Source organism: Mobula hypostoma, chromosome 8 (genome assembly GCF_963921235.1).
Source record: "Mobula hypostoma chromosome 8, sMobHyp1.1, whole genome shotgun sequence".
NCBI lineage: Eukaryota > Metazoa > Chordata > Chondrichthyes > Myliobatiformes > Myliobatidae > Mobula > Mobula hypostoma.
Window position 1 is genome coordinate 92191284 of NC_086104.1, and position 16133 is coordinate 92207416.

Below are 16133 nucleotides of genomic sequence, written 5' to 3' on the forward strand. Positions count from 1 at the left end.
ATTGACTATCCTCCAATCCTCTGGTACCTCTCCTGTCGCTATGGATGTTTTAAATATTTCTGCACTTGCCTCCTGTAGGGTCTGAGGGAACGCCTTTCAGGCCCTGGGGATTTATCCTGATTTGACTCTGTGTAGCACATACCTCCTCCTCTGTAATCTGTACAGAGTCCATGAAGTTGATGCCACTTTGTCTCACTTCTATAGGCTCTGTGTCCATCTCCTGAGTAAATACAAATGCAAAGAATCCACTGAAGATCTCCCCTTTCTGTTATGGCTCCACACCCACCTGGATTACCATTCTGGTCTTCTAGAGGACCAATTTGGTTCTTGCAATCCTTTTGCTCATAACATATCTGTAGAATCCCTTAGGATTCTCCTTCACTTTGTCTGCCTGAGCAACCTCATGCCTTCTTTTAGCCTTCCTGATTTCTTTCTTACATTTCTCGTACTCCATAAGCATCTCATTTGTTCCTACTTGCCTATACCTGCTATGCACCTCCTTTTTTCTCTTAACCAGGGCCTCAATATCTCTCAAACTTGTTATCTTTACCTTTTATCCTGACAGGTACATACAACCTTTATACTCTCAAAATTTTGTTTTTAAAGGCCTCCCACTTTCCAAGTACACCTTTGCCAGAAAACAGCCTGTGGCAATCCACGCTTGCCAGATCATCTTCTGATGCCATCAACATTGGCCTTTCTCCAGTTAAGAATCTCAACCCATATTTACTTTGAAACTACTAGATGCATAGTGTTCCTCTACACAAACTTCTGTCACCTGCCCTGTCTCATTCCCTAATAGCAGATCCAGTATTGCATGCTCTCTTGTTGAGACTCCTACATACTGTTGAAGGAAACTTTCCTGAACAGATTTGACAAACTCTATCCCATCTAGTCCTTTTACAGTATGGGATTCCCAGTCAATATGTGGAAAATTAAAATCACCTACTATAATAACCTTATGTTTCTTCCAACAGTCTGTGATCTCTTTACGAACTTGCTCTTCTAAATCCCTCGGACTGTTGGATGGTCTATAATATAGCCCCATGAACGTGGTCATACCTTTCTCGTTTCTCAGTTCCACCCACTACATCTCACTGTTTGAGTTCTCCAATTGTTGTGACTGAGCACTGCGGTGACATTTTCCCTGACTGGTAATGCCACCCCTTCTCCTTTAACCCCTCGCACACTGTCACGTCTAAAACAATGAAACCCAGAGTACTGAGCTGCCAGTCCTCCCCCTCCTACAGCCAAGTCTCACTGATGACTAAGCCATAATTCCAGATGTTGATCCGTAGCCTGAGCTCATCTGCCTTTCCCACGATACTTCTTGCATTGAAGTATATGCATCTTAGAACACTATTCGCACCATGCTCAACCTTTTGATTCCTGATTTTCTCTGAGGTCTTACCAACATCTGCCTCCACAACCTCTCCACTAACTGTTCAGGCGCTCCGGTTCCATCCCCTGCAACTTTAGTTTAAACCTCACTGTGCAGCATTAACAAACCTTCCTGCTAGGATTAGATTATGAGGACACTCAGTCCTCTTTTATTGTCATTTAGAAATGCATACATGCATTAAGAAAGGATACAATGTTTCTCCAGAGTGATATCACAGAAAACAAGACAGACCAAAGACTAACACTGACAGAACCACATAATTATAACATATAGTTACAGCAGTGCAAAACAATACCATAATTTGATAAAGAACAGACCATAGGCACAGTCAAAAAAAGTCTCAAAGTCCCGAGTCGATCGACTCCCGAGTCTCCGATAGCAGGCAGCAAAAGGGAGAAATTCCCTGCCATAAACCTCCAGGCACCGTCAACTTGCCGGTACCTTGGAAGCAGCCAACCCCAGCCGACACTGAGTCCATCTGTCCAAAAACTCCAAGCTTCTGAGCAGCCTCTCCAATACAGCCTCCCGAGCGCCATCCTCCGCCGAGCACCTTCGACCTCGCCCCGGCCGCTGAAACACGCAAAGCCGAGGATTTTGGGGCCTTCAGCTCTGGAGATTCCGGTTACCACACAGTAGCGGCGGTAGCAAAGTAGACATTTCAGAAGTTTTCCAGATGTTCCGCTATGCACTCACGTCTGTCTCCATCAAATCAGGATTGTGCACGGTCCCCTATTTGACAGATAACAGATATTCATCACCGAAGTGGCCACGCGCGCTGTCATCGCGCCGCCATCTTCTCCCCCCTCCAGTTCAGGTGCAAACCGTCCCTTCTGTACAGGTCCCACCTTCCCTGGAAGACAGCCCAATGATCTAAAAATCTTATACCCTCCCTCCTGCACCAAATCTTTAGCCACGTATTAACCTGTATAACCCTCCTAGTTCTGGCCTCACTATCACGTGGCACAAGTAGCAATCCTGAGATCACAGCCCAGGACGTCCTGTGTGGTGGAACATGTGCCGGCTGGCTGCATTGCAACCTAGTATGGGAACACTAATGCTTTTGAGTGGAAAATCCTTCAAAAGATTATAGATTCACCCAGTACACCACAGGTAAAACCCTCCCAACTGTTGAGCACGTCTATATGAAACATTGCCATAGAGAAACAGCATCCATCACCAAAGATCCTCACCACCCAGGGCATACCCTTTTCTTGCTGTTGTCATTAGGAAGAAGGTACAAGAGCCTCAGGACTCGTATCACCAGGTTCAAGAACAGTTATTACCCCTCAGCCATCAGGCTCTAGAACGCAGAGAATGTCTACACTCATTCTATTTGTGGCGTTCCTACAACCAATGGTCTCACTTTAAGGTCTCTTTATCCTGTTATTTCATGCTCATTATTTATTGCTATTTATATTTGCATTTGCACAGCTGCAGTTCATTGTTCCTGTTTACGGTTACTGTCCTGTAGATTTGCAGAGTATGCCCGCAGGAAAAAGAATCTCAGGGTTTTACGTTGTGACATGCATGTACTCTGATAATAAATTTTACTTTGAACTTTGGACTTTTCAACTTAGTGCCTAACTCCCTGAGCTCCCTATGCAGACCTTGTCACTCATCCTACCCATGTCATTGGTACCTACATGGACCACGACCATAAATCCTTGTTGACCTTTTCTCATCCTGTTGAATGTTTCTCTGTCCTAGTATCACATCCATTATCGTAGAGAGCTGCAGCTTTTCTGCTGAGCGGTCTGCATGTAGTTCCCTATTTTATCTCCCTCCCTTTTTTTCAAACAGAAGGGATTGACATTGCTAACTTTGCCATTCATTGACTACTGGCCTCAGGAGTGTAATGCCCTAGTTAACAGTATGTTTTATTGTATTTCTCCGTCCAGGCTGTTAGATAGTTTAGCAGTTTTTCTGCAAAATGTAATGTGTTCTGTTAGTTAAGCTTCATAGATTAGTGTTTTGGCTTCTGCTAAGAGAAGGAGCCGTTTGCTCAGCTTAGGAACGCTATGTCAACCGATTGGGTTTGTCTGGTGAAGCCAGAAGATGGGAATGGTCCTGTCAAAATTCGCCATCTGAATCATCATTTACCCCTCAGGCAGGAAGTATTTACTGACCCAGAGTCTGACACGGAGCCTAAACCTAGTAAGAATCTGCACAGAAGTAGGAAAACAGAAAGGCAGCAAGCTGATTTCAGTGGAATGACCTGAAGAGGAAGCAAATGAACCAACCACTGAATACTGGACAGACTCAGAGGATGAGGAAATGGGAGTGTGGTTTACATTACCTTATGCAAACTCCCCAAGAGCTGATGAAGAGACGTCTGAATCTCACAGCCCCAACTGGGATATAGTGGGGAGGACCACCAGTGGACAGTCAGATATGACAATTAACAGTAAGGGGAAACTGGGCTTAAATGTCATTGAAGATAAAGCTGAGTTCAGCCACGGGCAGGGGGAGCTGAGTCACCAGAGGGTATAAGTGATTAACGGGGGAAGGCATCCACAAGGGGTGGCTGGGGCGGAAGAAGCTGAAGATGAGATAAGCAGGTCTGAGAGAGTCAGGAAACAGTGTTATGTCAATCCCAATAGTGAGAGATGTTACTTCCATTTACAAATGGATTGGTGGTCCTGAAATCACAAAATTCATTTGAGTACTGTGTAATTAATAATGGTTTGATAAGTTCCAAAAACTTACAAAGTCATGGGGATATGACTGTTTTTGGTGGGTGGGTAATGTAATGCCCTGGTTAAGAACATGTTCATTGTATTTCTACTGCTATGCTGTTAGGTATTTTATTTCAGCAGTTTTTCTGCAAAACACAGTGTGTTCTGTTAGTTAAGCTTCATAGACTAGTGCTTTGGCTTCTGCTAAGATAAGGAGGTGTTTGGAATGCTTAGGAATGCTGTGAAAACTGATCGGGTTTGTCGTAATAACGTCCTGTAACATGCTGCCCAGTGGGATGCCATGGAACATTCAAGAGAGCTGGGTGGGTGGGATCAGATTTCTGAGGGACAGTGGTCAAGGTTTGGGTCTTTTTGTAGAGAGGTGTTGGAAGAGAAGGGTTTCATAGTATCATACATGATTGGCAGAGTTTAAGGTTATATTCTTGTCTTGTCCGTACTGCACCAACCACCGCCGCTGGGCTATAAACGTGCAGGAGCAATGTGTGGTTAAGTGCCTTGCTCAAGGACACCACACGTTGCCTCGGCTGAGGCTCAAACTCGCGACCTTCAGATCACTAGTCCAATGCCTTAACCACGCGCCAACACTTCACAGTCAGTGGCTACTTTACTAAGTACCTCCTGTACCTAATAAAGTTGCCATCGAGTACTTGTTTGTGGTTTTCTGCTGCTGAGCCCAATCACTTCATGCGTTGTGCATTCAGAGATGCTCTTCCGCAACACTTGGTTATTTGAGTTACTTTCAACTTGAACCAGTCTGGCCATTCCCCTCTGACCTCTCTCATTAACAGTGCAGTTTTGTCAACAGAACTGCTGCTCACTGGAAGTTTTTTATTTTTTGCATCATTCTCTGTAAACTGTTGTGACTCTGCAAACACTGGATCACTGGGCTGTTGGATGGGGAGGGAAGAGATCTAGCACCCTCTGGTGTACAGCTTCCATACTGCTTCAGATACCAAAGGAAGCTTTGACATTTCGTTTTACTTCAACAATATTTTTGGTGTGTACACAATGTTGAAGTATTAATAAATCTTATAGTCAATCTTTTATAGATGTTAACGCACTAAACAAAACTAGAACATGTCCAAAATATGCCCTTTACAGAAAGTTTTGGATGGTTTAGTGATTAAAAGAAACACTTGCGATTATATGCAACACACATCAAAGTTGCTGGTGAACGCAGCAGGCCAAGCAGCATCTCTAGGAAGAGGTGCAGTCGACATTTCAGGCCGAGACCCTTCGTCAGGACTAACTGAAGGAAGAGTGAGTAAGGGATTTGAAAGTTGGAGGGGGAGGGGGAGATCCAAAATGATAGGAGAAGACAGGAGGGGGAGGGATGGAGCTGAGAGCTGGACAGGTGATAGGCAAAAGGGGATATGAGAGGATCATGGGACAGGAGGTCCGGGAAGAAAGACGGGGGGGGTGACCCAGAGGATGGGTAAGAGGTATATTCAGAGGGACAGAGGGAGAAAAAGGAGAGTGAGAGAAAGAAGGTGTGCATAAAAAAGTGTAACAGATGGGGTACGAGGGGGAGGTGGGGCCTAGCGGAAGTTAGAGAAGTCGATGTTCATGCCATCAGGTTGGAGGCTACCCATACGGAATATAAGGTGTTGTTCCTCCAACCTGAGTGTGGCTTCATCTTTACAGTAGAGGAGGCCGTGGATAGACATATCAGAATGGGAATGGGATGTGGAATTAAAATGTGTGGCCACTGGGAGATCCTGCTTTCTCTGGCGGACAGAGCGTAGATGTTACTTGCGATTATATTCTTGTTTTCATGTCCATTATGGGAGATAACAAAGTTTTCTACACTCAGTATATACTCTTGGTGTAGCATGGTAGCCTGTGGTTAGTGCAAATCTGAACAGCACCTGTGATCCCCAATCGGGCTTCAATTCCTGCCGCTGTGCGTAAGGAATCTGTACATTCTCTCCCGTGATGCTGGGTTTTCACCCGGTGCTCCAGTTTCCTCCCATATTAAGAAGGCACATGAGTTAGGGTTAAGGCTACTGAGTTGTGGGAATCCTATGTTGGCATTAGGGGCATGGCAATACTTGCAGGCTGCCCCCAGGCAATCCTCGGTCTGTGTTGGTCCTTGATGCAAACGGCACACTCCACTGTATGTTTCAATGTGCATGTGACAAATAACACTAATTGTAAACATTAGAATTGTAGTCACAGTTGTAGTGTAGAACGTGCAGCAAACAATCTATGCACAGGAAGCTCCCACGGAAACAGTACAGTGAAATGTTTTTCACTGAGGAAAATGCTTCCTCTGGATCCCTTCACCAGAGAGGACAAGCAATTTAACACCTCAACCTTCCAACAGCGCGGCCTGCTGCACTCTGCAACTGTAGAGAGACTTGAACCCAGGTGGGTTGTAGCAAGGCTGGGACTGGGTAGGAGGTGTAGTTGGAATACTAAATGCATTTTTATATCAGGAAGAGTCACTGACAAAATGCCAGCAGAAAGAGTGAGGAGTAATAATATATAGAGTGAAAGTGATAAGGAGGAGGAGCTAGATAGAAAGACTGCCTATGCTTAATGTACATAAATCACCTGGTCTAGAAGGAAGTAGCAAAGGTTACTGAAGGAGGTGCTAATGGAGAATTTTAAATGGCTTGCAATCTCCCAGTACTTCCTAGATTCAGGACTGCTGCCAAAGTACCGGAAAATGGCAAATGGTGTGTAAAGTCTAGCCAACAGATTTAAGCCAGTAAGCTTAATATCAGTTATAGGTAACAATAATCAGGGAAGTGGTTGGAGAAGTTTGAGTTGACAAGAAGAGCCAGAATTTGTTATATATTAAAGCCATTCCAGCACAATAAATCATGTTTACAACCTGACTGAAACTTCTAAATACAACAACAAGTGACAACTTTATTGCACAATGACAATATAAAGTTGAATCTAATCTAATCTAACAGTCGAAGAACAGTGAAATTACACTCAATGGCCACTTTATTAGATACCTTCCTGTACATAATAAAGTGATCACTGAGTGTATGCTCATGGTCTTCTGCTGCTGTAGCCCATCCACTTCATGTTTCGACACGCTCCGTGTTCAGAGATGCTCGTCTGCACTACAATGTTGTAACACATGGTTATTTGACTTACTGTTGCCTCCCTGACAGTTTTTTCCAGTCTGGCCATTGTCCTTTTCAACAAGGCATTTTCAACAAAGAGGAGATGTTACTTCCAAACCACACTGACTGTGGTCTCCAGGTGAGGAAGTCAAGGATCCAGTTGCAGAAGGATGTACAGAGGCCCAGGTTCTGGATCTTGTTGCTGAGTACTGAGGGGATGACTGTGTTGAACGCTGAGCTGTAATCAATAAGCAGCAGACTGATTTTGGTTTTACTATAGTCCAGGTGATCCAAGGTCGAGTGGAGAGCTAATGAGATTCCATCACTCTAGACTTTTTGTGGCGATAGGCAAATTGCAGCAGGTCCAGAGCCTTGCTTAGTCAGGAGCTGATTCTAGCTGTGACTAACCTCTCAAAGCACTTCATCACAGTAGACGTGAGTGCCACTGGGCGATAGTCACTGAGGCAGCTCACCCTGCTGTTCTTGGACTTCTTGTATAGTTCTGGATCACGGGTCATGAATGCCACTGATCTAGCCATCGGCTGACTCCGAATCTCCTGGTTCACCCCTGGCTTTTGGTTTCAGTATGTCTGGTATGCTCTTGAAGGCACACAGGTCCAGATGAAGTTGGTGACAACTGTGGTGCATTCATCCAGATTCAAAGATGAATCCTTGAATGCCATCCAGTCCATTAATTCACAGCAGTCCTGTAAGCACTCCTCCATCTCCGTTGACCATACTTTCTTGGTCCTCACCACTGGTGTTATGGTCTTTAGCCTCTGTCTATACAGAGAGTAGAAGTATAGCCAGGTGATCGGACTTTTCAAAGTGTGATCAGGGGATGGCACAGTCAGAGGTGCAAGAGTGGTCAAGTGTTTTGGCTCCTCTAATTCCACAGGTGATGTGTTGGTGGTAGTTGTTCAGAACTGGCCTGGTTGAAATTTCCCACAGTGATAGTGAAGGTATCAGAGTGCACGGTTTTGTGCCTGTAGATTAAGTTGCTCATCTCTTCCAGTGCCTGTCTGATGTTGGCCTGAGGTGGAATATACAGTGCTACCAAGATAATGGTGGTAAACTTCCTCGGTGGATAAAATGGATGACTTTTGACCAACAGGTGAGCAGGACAGAGACAGAATCATCAAGTCTTCTGTGCACCATGATGAGTTGCTCATAAAGCATACTCCAGCTCCCCTGCCTTTAAAAGACTGAGCTGTCCTGTCTTTGCAGAAAATAGTGAAACCATCGAGCTGCAGCACTGTGTCCACAATAGCGGGCGATAGCCATGTTTCCATAAAGCATACTCCAGCTCCCCTGCCTTTAAAAGACTGAGCTGTCCTGTCTTTGCAGAAAATAGTGAAACCATTGAGCTGCAGCACTGTGTCCACAATAGCGGGAGATAGCCATGTTTCCATAAAGCAGAGTACACAGCAGTCCATTTGTCACAACCACAGGGTCTGCTGCAAGGTCTACGGCCCACACAGGCGGGCTGTGCAACAGGTTTGGCAATTGCACTCGTGAATATGCACCTGTCAGTTAATCACTGTTTTATTATGACAGCATTTAACTCCCTTCTTTTCATTGTAGCACTTGTGGAGACTTGAGCAAAGCACAGCAATGTTACACTGCCTACTTGCATTCAGCCTTGTCTGAGAAAGTGGACTATTCAGTTGGCTGATGCTGAAGACAAGTGATATTCATTTTGTAATTAGTTATTCCTTTCAGCCGCCATGTTGGCATCTAGTTTTCCATTTGAGAGTCTTGGTTAACAGCCCAATTTGGCCTAGTGGTTATTGTTTTCCTTTCCCTTAAAATCCTGTTCACATTCAAATCTGTGAACTGCCGACCCGTTTTGGTGTCTCTCTCTCTCTTGCTCTGCACTCGAGCCATATCTGAACTCGGTGACAGCAAGCCTCAACCACACAAAGATGGACCCAGCAGAGAGACAACAGCTGACCTTGACCCTGAGAGTCATTGGTCAGGCAGGGTGTCAAGCTATAGGCAATTAAATCTGTTCTGGGTGAAGTTACTGAAGCAATGCGACAGATAATTTCATGCTGACAAGCCCAGTTGCATCTGGAGGAACAGGTATCATCCCTCGCAGCAACGGTTCAGCAGCTCACTGCAGACATTTGGAGTCAGGTGTCTGCGATTTCCGCTCTTATAGCCGCAGAGATGACTTTTTAGAGCAGCTTGTGCTTCAGCCTACTCGGGGAAAGGCAACCTTATATTGGGTGTTGTGTAACAACCCAGATCTTATCAGTCAGCTTAATGTAAAGGAACCCTTTGGAGACAGTGATCACAATATGATTGAACTCATTCTGCAGTTTGTAAGGGAGAAGCATAACTCACATGTATCCGTATCGCAATGGAATAAAGGAAATTACAGAGGCAGGAAAGAGGAGCTTGCCCAGGTGGATTGGAAAAGGATACTGACTAGGATGATGGCAGAGCAGAGGTGGCTGAAGTTCCTGGGAATAGTTCACAAGACACAGGATAGATATGTCCCACAGAGGAAGAAGTTCTCAAATGGCAGAGCCAAGCAACTGTGGCTGAGAAGGGGAGTTAAGGACTGCATAAAAACCAAGGAAAGGGCATATAAGATAGCAAAGGTGAGTGGGAAGCTGGATGATTGGGAAGCTTTTAAAATCCAACAAAAGGCAACTAAAACAGTTATAAGGGAAAGGATAAAATATAAGGACAAACAAGCCAATAATATGAAGTGGGATATGAAGTTTTTTTCAGTTATATAAAGAATAAAAGGGAGGTGAGAGTTGATATTGGACCACTGGAAAATGATGCTGGTGAGGTAGTAATGGGGGACAAAGAAATGGCAGATGAACTTGATAAGTACTTTGCTTCATTCTTTACTGTGGAAGACACCAGCTGCATGCCAGAGGTCCAAGAGTGTCAGGAAGCAGGAGTGCTATTACAAAGGAAAGAGTGCTCGGCAAACTGAAAGGTCTTAAGGTGGATAAGTCACCTGGGTCAAATGGACTACATCCCAGAGTCCTGAGAGATGTTGCTGAAGAGTTAATGGATGCATTGCTCATGATGCTTCAAGAATCACTTGATTGTGGCGTGGTCCCAGAGGACTGGAAAATTGCAAATATCACTCCACTCTTTAAGAAGGGAGGAAGGCAAAAGAAAGGAAATTATAGGCCAGTTGGCCTAACTCAGTAGTTGGGAAAGTGTTGGAGACCATTATTAAGGACGAGGTTTCGTGGTACTTGGAGACTAATGATAAAATAAGTCAAAGTCAGTATGGTTTCTGTAAAGGGAAAACTTGGCTGACAAATCTGTTAGAGTCCTTCGAGGAAATAACAAGCAGGGTGGACAATGGAGAGGCAGTGGATGTCATTTACTTGGATTTTCAGAAGGCATTTGATAAGGTGCCCTCACATGAGGCTACTTAACAAGACAAAATCCTATGGAGTTACAGGAAAGATATTGGCATGGATAGCAGAATGGCTGACAGGCAGGAGGCAGTGAGTGGGAATAAAGGGGTGATTTTCTGGTTGACTGCCAGTGACTAGTGCTATTCCTCTGGGTCAGTATTAGCTCTGCTATTTTTCATGTTGTTTGTCAATGGTTTATGTTGTAATGTGAGCATTATTAAAAGTAAGTTAATACTAATTAGGATAATTGGGGGTTTAACTTCCGTTCTTTTTACTTCTGGTGGGCTTTGTATATAGTGTTCCTGCCATGCCGTACGGGTTGTAAAAAGCCTATGTATATACATAACGGTTTTGAAGTTCGAGATAAAGTTGTTTCTTGGGCATGAAGTTGTCGAGTGTGCCTTTTTCAAAGTAGAAGTTACTACAGTTTAGATAATGGAATTGATGGCTCTGTGGCAAAGTTTGCAAATGCTACAAAGATAGGTGGAGGGGTAGGTAATGCTGAGGAAGCAATGCAATTGCAGCAGGACTTAGACAAATTGGAAAAATGGGCAAAAATGTGGTAGATGGATACAATGTCGGGAAATGTATGATAATGCATTTTGGTAAAAGGAGAAAAGGACTTGAGAGTCTTTGTGCAAGACTCCCAGAAGGTTAATTTACAGGTTGAGTCTGTAAAGAAGGCAGGTGCAATGTTGGCATTTATTCCAAGGAAAATAGAATATAAAAGAAAGGAGATAATACTGAAGCTTTATAAGTCACTAGTCAGGCAGCACTTGGAGTATTGTCAACAGTTTTGGGCCCCTTATCGCAGAAAGGATGTATTATCCTTGAGTGAGTCCAGAGGAGGTTCACAGTGATGACTCCAGGAATGAAGAGGTTAACATCTGAGGAGCGTTTAGCAGCTTTGGGCCTGTACTCGCTGGAATTTAGAAGAATGTGTGGAGATCTCTTTGAAACCTACTGAATGTTGAAAAGACTAGATAAGGTGGACATGGAGAGGATGTTTCCCCTGGTGAGGGTATCCAGAAACAGAGGCCGCAGCCTCAGAACAGAGGGGCGACCGTTTGGAACAGAAGTAAGAAGGAGTTTTTTTTTTAGCCAAAGAGTGGTGAATCCGTGGAATGCTCTGCCACAGACTGCGGTGGAGGCCATGTTCATGGGTGTATTCAAAGTGGAAGTTGACAGATACCTGATTGGTCAGGGCATGAAGGGATATAGTTAGAGGGCAGGTGTATGGGGTTGAATGGGATCCAGGATCAGCCATGATGAAATGGCAGAGCAGACTCGATGGGCTGAACGGCCTAATTCTGCTCCTATGTCTCTTATGGTCCCTCTGGTACAGCAATCTTGCTCTGAGGTTTTCAGTTTTACTTTCCAGAGACAGTACATTCACCAGCAGGATAATCTGGAGTGGAAGTCTAAGGCCTCTGCATTTCAATCATACTTGTAGAATGGCACAGCTTCCCCGTTTCCATTTTCTTAAAGAGGAATTGCACTCGTGACCCAACTCTGCAGTCCAAGGTTCAGTAGGTTTCTTGCATGACTTAAGATGATGCCACTTACTACGGTACCTGCCACTCTGACTGTGGATTTCAGCTGTAGTTGTCCTAAACAGGAACATTTGATCCCATCAGAGCTGCACATTAACAATCACCTGCACATTACTGGAAATTTTACTGCCATTTTGTTTTCCTTCATTTCTCTTCCTTCTGCTACAAATCATACTGAACATAACCTCAAGGTGTATGAGCCAGTAATAAATTAAAATATCTTTTTGAAATTGACAGCAAATTGAGTCTACAAGTAACGATAAGCATTACTGAACAACCACAAGGAGCAGGCTTTAACTTGGGAATACAATGATGACAATTTACTTTGTGTTGGGAAATCAATTCTAAGATTAACAAAGGAGCAAAAGTGAACTGAGATGTAATTAAGTCCCTTGCAACTGACTTCTGTGTCCCCTTTATTCTGTGCCAGATTTGAATTCCAGTGTTTAGCGCTTTTGGTAACATCCCGACTAGATTCATATGGAGTCTGCTTCAGAGAAATGAAACCAATTCCATTTGGTTTACTTTTGCCTTCTCCGATTCCTAGTGAACAGATGAGTCGGATTCCCTCGTGAACCTGCAAGATTTTCCGAAATGGTAGCAGAGTGGAGAGATTAGAGGGGCTAGGATTTTGTCCCTTAGAACAGGGGAGGAAATGGGGAAGTGAGTAGAGGTGTTCAAATTTAATGAGCTTTAATAGATTTGTGTTTACACTGGCAGAAGCAGTAACCAGCAGACACAGAGAAATAAAAATAATATTTTTCACACAGTGAATTGTTACACACTGGTTGAAAGGACAGTAAAAGGAAGTTTAGTAACAAGTTGCAAAATGGAATGGAATACATGAAAAGAAAAAGCAAGTCGCATCTATGAGAAAGGGCAGTGAAGTGTAGACAGTCCAGATTATCAAGATGGGCTGAATGGCATTCATCTGTGCTATTTGATTCTCTGTTGCAGTTCCCGCACTCCTTTCAACATGAATACTATTAATTGTATTCCACAACCAATTACTATAGCTCAACCAAATACACTCACTGGCCACTTTATCAGGTATTTCCTGCACTTAATAAAGTGGACACCAGTGTATGTCTGTGGGCTTCTGCTGCTGTAGCCCATCCACTTCAAGGTTCGGTGTTTTGTGCTTTCAGGGTTGCTGTTCTGCACATCACTGTTGTAATGTGAGGTTATTTGAGTTACTGTCACCTTCCTGTCAGGTTGCACCAGCCTGGCCATTTTCCTCTGACCTCTCTCATCGACAGGGTGTTTCCACCCACAGAACAGCCATTTACATAGAACATAGAATAGTACAGCACAGTACAGGCCCTTTGGCCCACATTGTTGTGCTGACCCTCAAACCCTGCCTCCCATATAACCCTCCACCTTAAATTCCTCCATATACCTGTCCAGTAGTCTCTTAAAATTCACTAGTGTATCTGCCTCCACCACTGACTCAGGCAGTGCATTCCATGCACCAACCACTCTCTGAGTGAAAAACCTTCCTCCAATATCCCCCTTGAACTTCCCACCCCTTACCTTAAAGCCATGTCCCCTTGTATTGAGCAGTGGTGCCCTGGGGAAGAGGTGCTGGTTGTCCACTCTATCTATTCCTCTTAATATCTTGTACACCTCTATCATGTCTCCTCTCATCCTCCTTCTCTCCAAAGAGTAAAGCCCTAGCTCCCTTAATCTCTGATCATAATCCATACTCTCTAAACCAGGCAGCATCCTGGTAAATCTTCTCTGTACCCTTTCCAATGCTTCCACATCCTTCCTATAGTGAGGCAACCAGAACTAGACACAGTACTCCAAGTGTGGCCTTACTGGATGTTCTTTGTTTCTTGCATCATTCTCTGTAAACTCTAGAGACTGTTGTTTGTGGAAATTATAGGAGATCAGCAGTTTCTGAGATATTCAAACCACCCCATCTGGCACTAACAATCATTCCATGGTCAGAGCCACTTAGGTCACATTTCTTCCCCATTCTGATGTTTGGTCTGAATAACCACTGAACTTCTTGACCATGTCTGCATAGTTTATGCGTTGAGTTACTGCCACCTGATTGGCTGATTAGATAGTTTTATTAACAAGTAGGTGTACCTAATAATGTGCCCACTGAGTGCAAAACACATACAATGAAAAGGCAAAACATGAATACTGAAAATTGTAACTTTATTCTGCTTTACACATTAATGTCTAATACTTATCAATTCTTAAGAAAGGAAAATAGATTACATATAAAATTTTTATATATCCATACAGCAAAAGTGCTTTTTGAGAACACAACAAACCATTGGTCTAAAACTGGACTAGTCGCACAGATTGTAGCTTTATTTGCTGTAGAATAATTTATAGTTCCTGCTTTTGAGAGATGTTCATCCTGAGGCATATTTCCAACCATAGGCATTTCGAAATAAGGATGGCTTACTAATCATTCTGAGTATTGGTTGAATATGATATTAAAGTTGGGAAAAAACTACACTGAGAAAAAAAACTCGAGTTGTCATTTCTTTATATTCTGCTGGAGCATTTTAATTGAAATAAACTCACCATTGGAGCCAATCTGATTTATATTGGGTGATACTGGGGTCAGTCAGTCATGATCAAAAGGTCTCAGTTTGCCTTGAAGGACTTGCTTTGACATTACATCAATTTGTGCCATTACGATTTGAGGAATATCTACCACCCACTCCACAGTCTGTTTTAAGGACGCTCTTTGCCAACCAAATGTGGAGTCAAAGACTGCTTCACCATGCCAAAGTAGATCATTCATTCCATCAAGCCTGTACCATCTCTTTCTCTTTGCCCACATGATGCTGCCTGACCTGCTGAGTTCCTCCGGCATTTTGAGTGTGTTGCTGATAAGTAGTTGCTTATCAAACTCCTCCACCATCCGCCATTGGTATTTTCTCCATCTGTAGTAATAACTTTGAGATTAATCACCACGCGGGTCCCTCACTCTCAGGTTCATGTTCTCCGTATGCTCTGCATTTTTGTTAATTCTCCCTACCTGGCATACTGCACCTTTATGTCTGCCTCGCTCTCTAGCCATTAGGAACAGCGTCATCTTTAATCTGATCTCACAAGTTACAGTCGTCATTCTAATTCCAACATGTTGTTATCGCTCGGTCAGACTCTAATACCTCCCTAGCGATCAGTACAATGAGAGTATCCTCATCACAGCTCCTCCAGGAAAAGCCTCACATTTACATTCTTAGCAACACACTCAATGTGCAAGAGGAACTCGGCAGGTCAGGCAGCATTTATGGAAATGAATAAACAGTCGGCAATTTGGGCCGAGACTCTTCTTCAGGGCTGGAAAGGGAGGGAGACGATGACAGAATAAAAAGGTGGGGAGAGGGGAAGGAGGATAGCCAGAAGGTGAAAGGTGAAGCCAGTTGGGAAGGAATGGGAAAGGGCTGAAGAGGAAGGAATCTGATAGGAGAGGAGGGTGGACCAGACCCAGTAGGAGGTGATAGCCAGGTGAGAAGCGGCAAGGGGCCTAATTGGGGAGGAAGGGAGAAAAAATTTTTTACCAGGAGAAATCAATCTTCTTGCCATCGGGTTGGAAGCTACCCAGACGGAATATAAAGTGTTGCTCCTCCACCCTGAGGGTGGCCCCATCTTGGCAAAAGAGGAGGCCGTGGACTGACATGCCAGAACAGGGTTGGGAATTGGAATTAAAATGCTTGGCCACCAGGAAATTCCACTTTTGGCAGATGGAGCAGAGGTGACTTTCTTATGTTTTAACAGCATGAATACATGAAAATTCTGCTGCAATGGCTACAATAGGAAAGGAAGAGTTGACACTATTAGGAAGAATCACAATGGCCTGTTGTCCACTCTTCTGTCCATCCACTTGAAGATATCCCAAAGGACAAGACACTGTTTAGGATTATGGCTCTGAACAAAACATTAACAAGTAACACTGATCTTGAACAGTACACAGGAATGTAACGTTTTTTGTCAAAACAAAACTTTAACAGAAGTTTTAAAATATATACAAT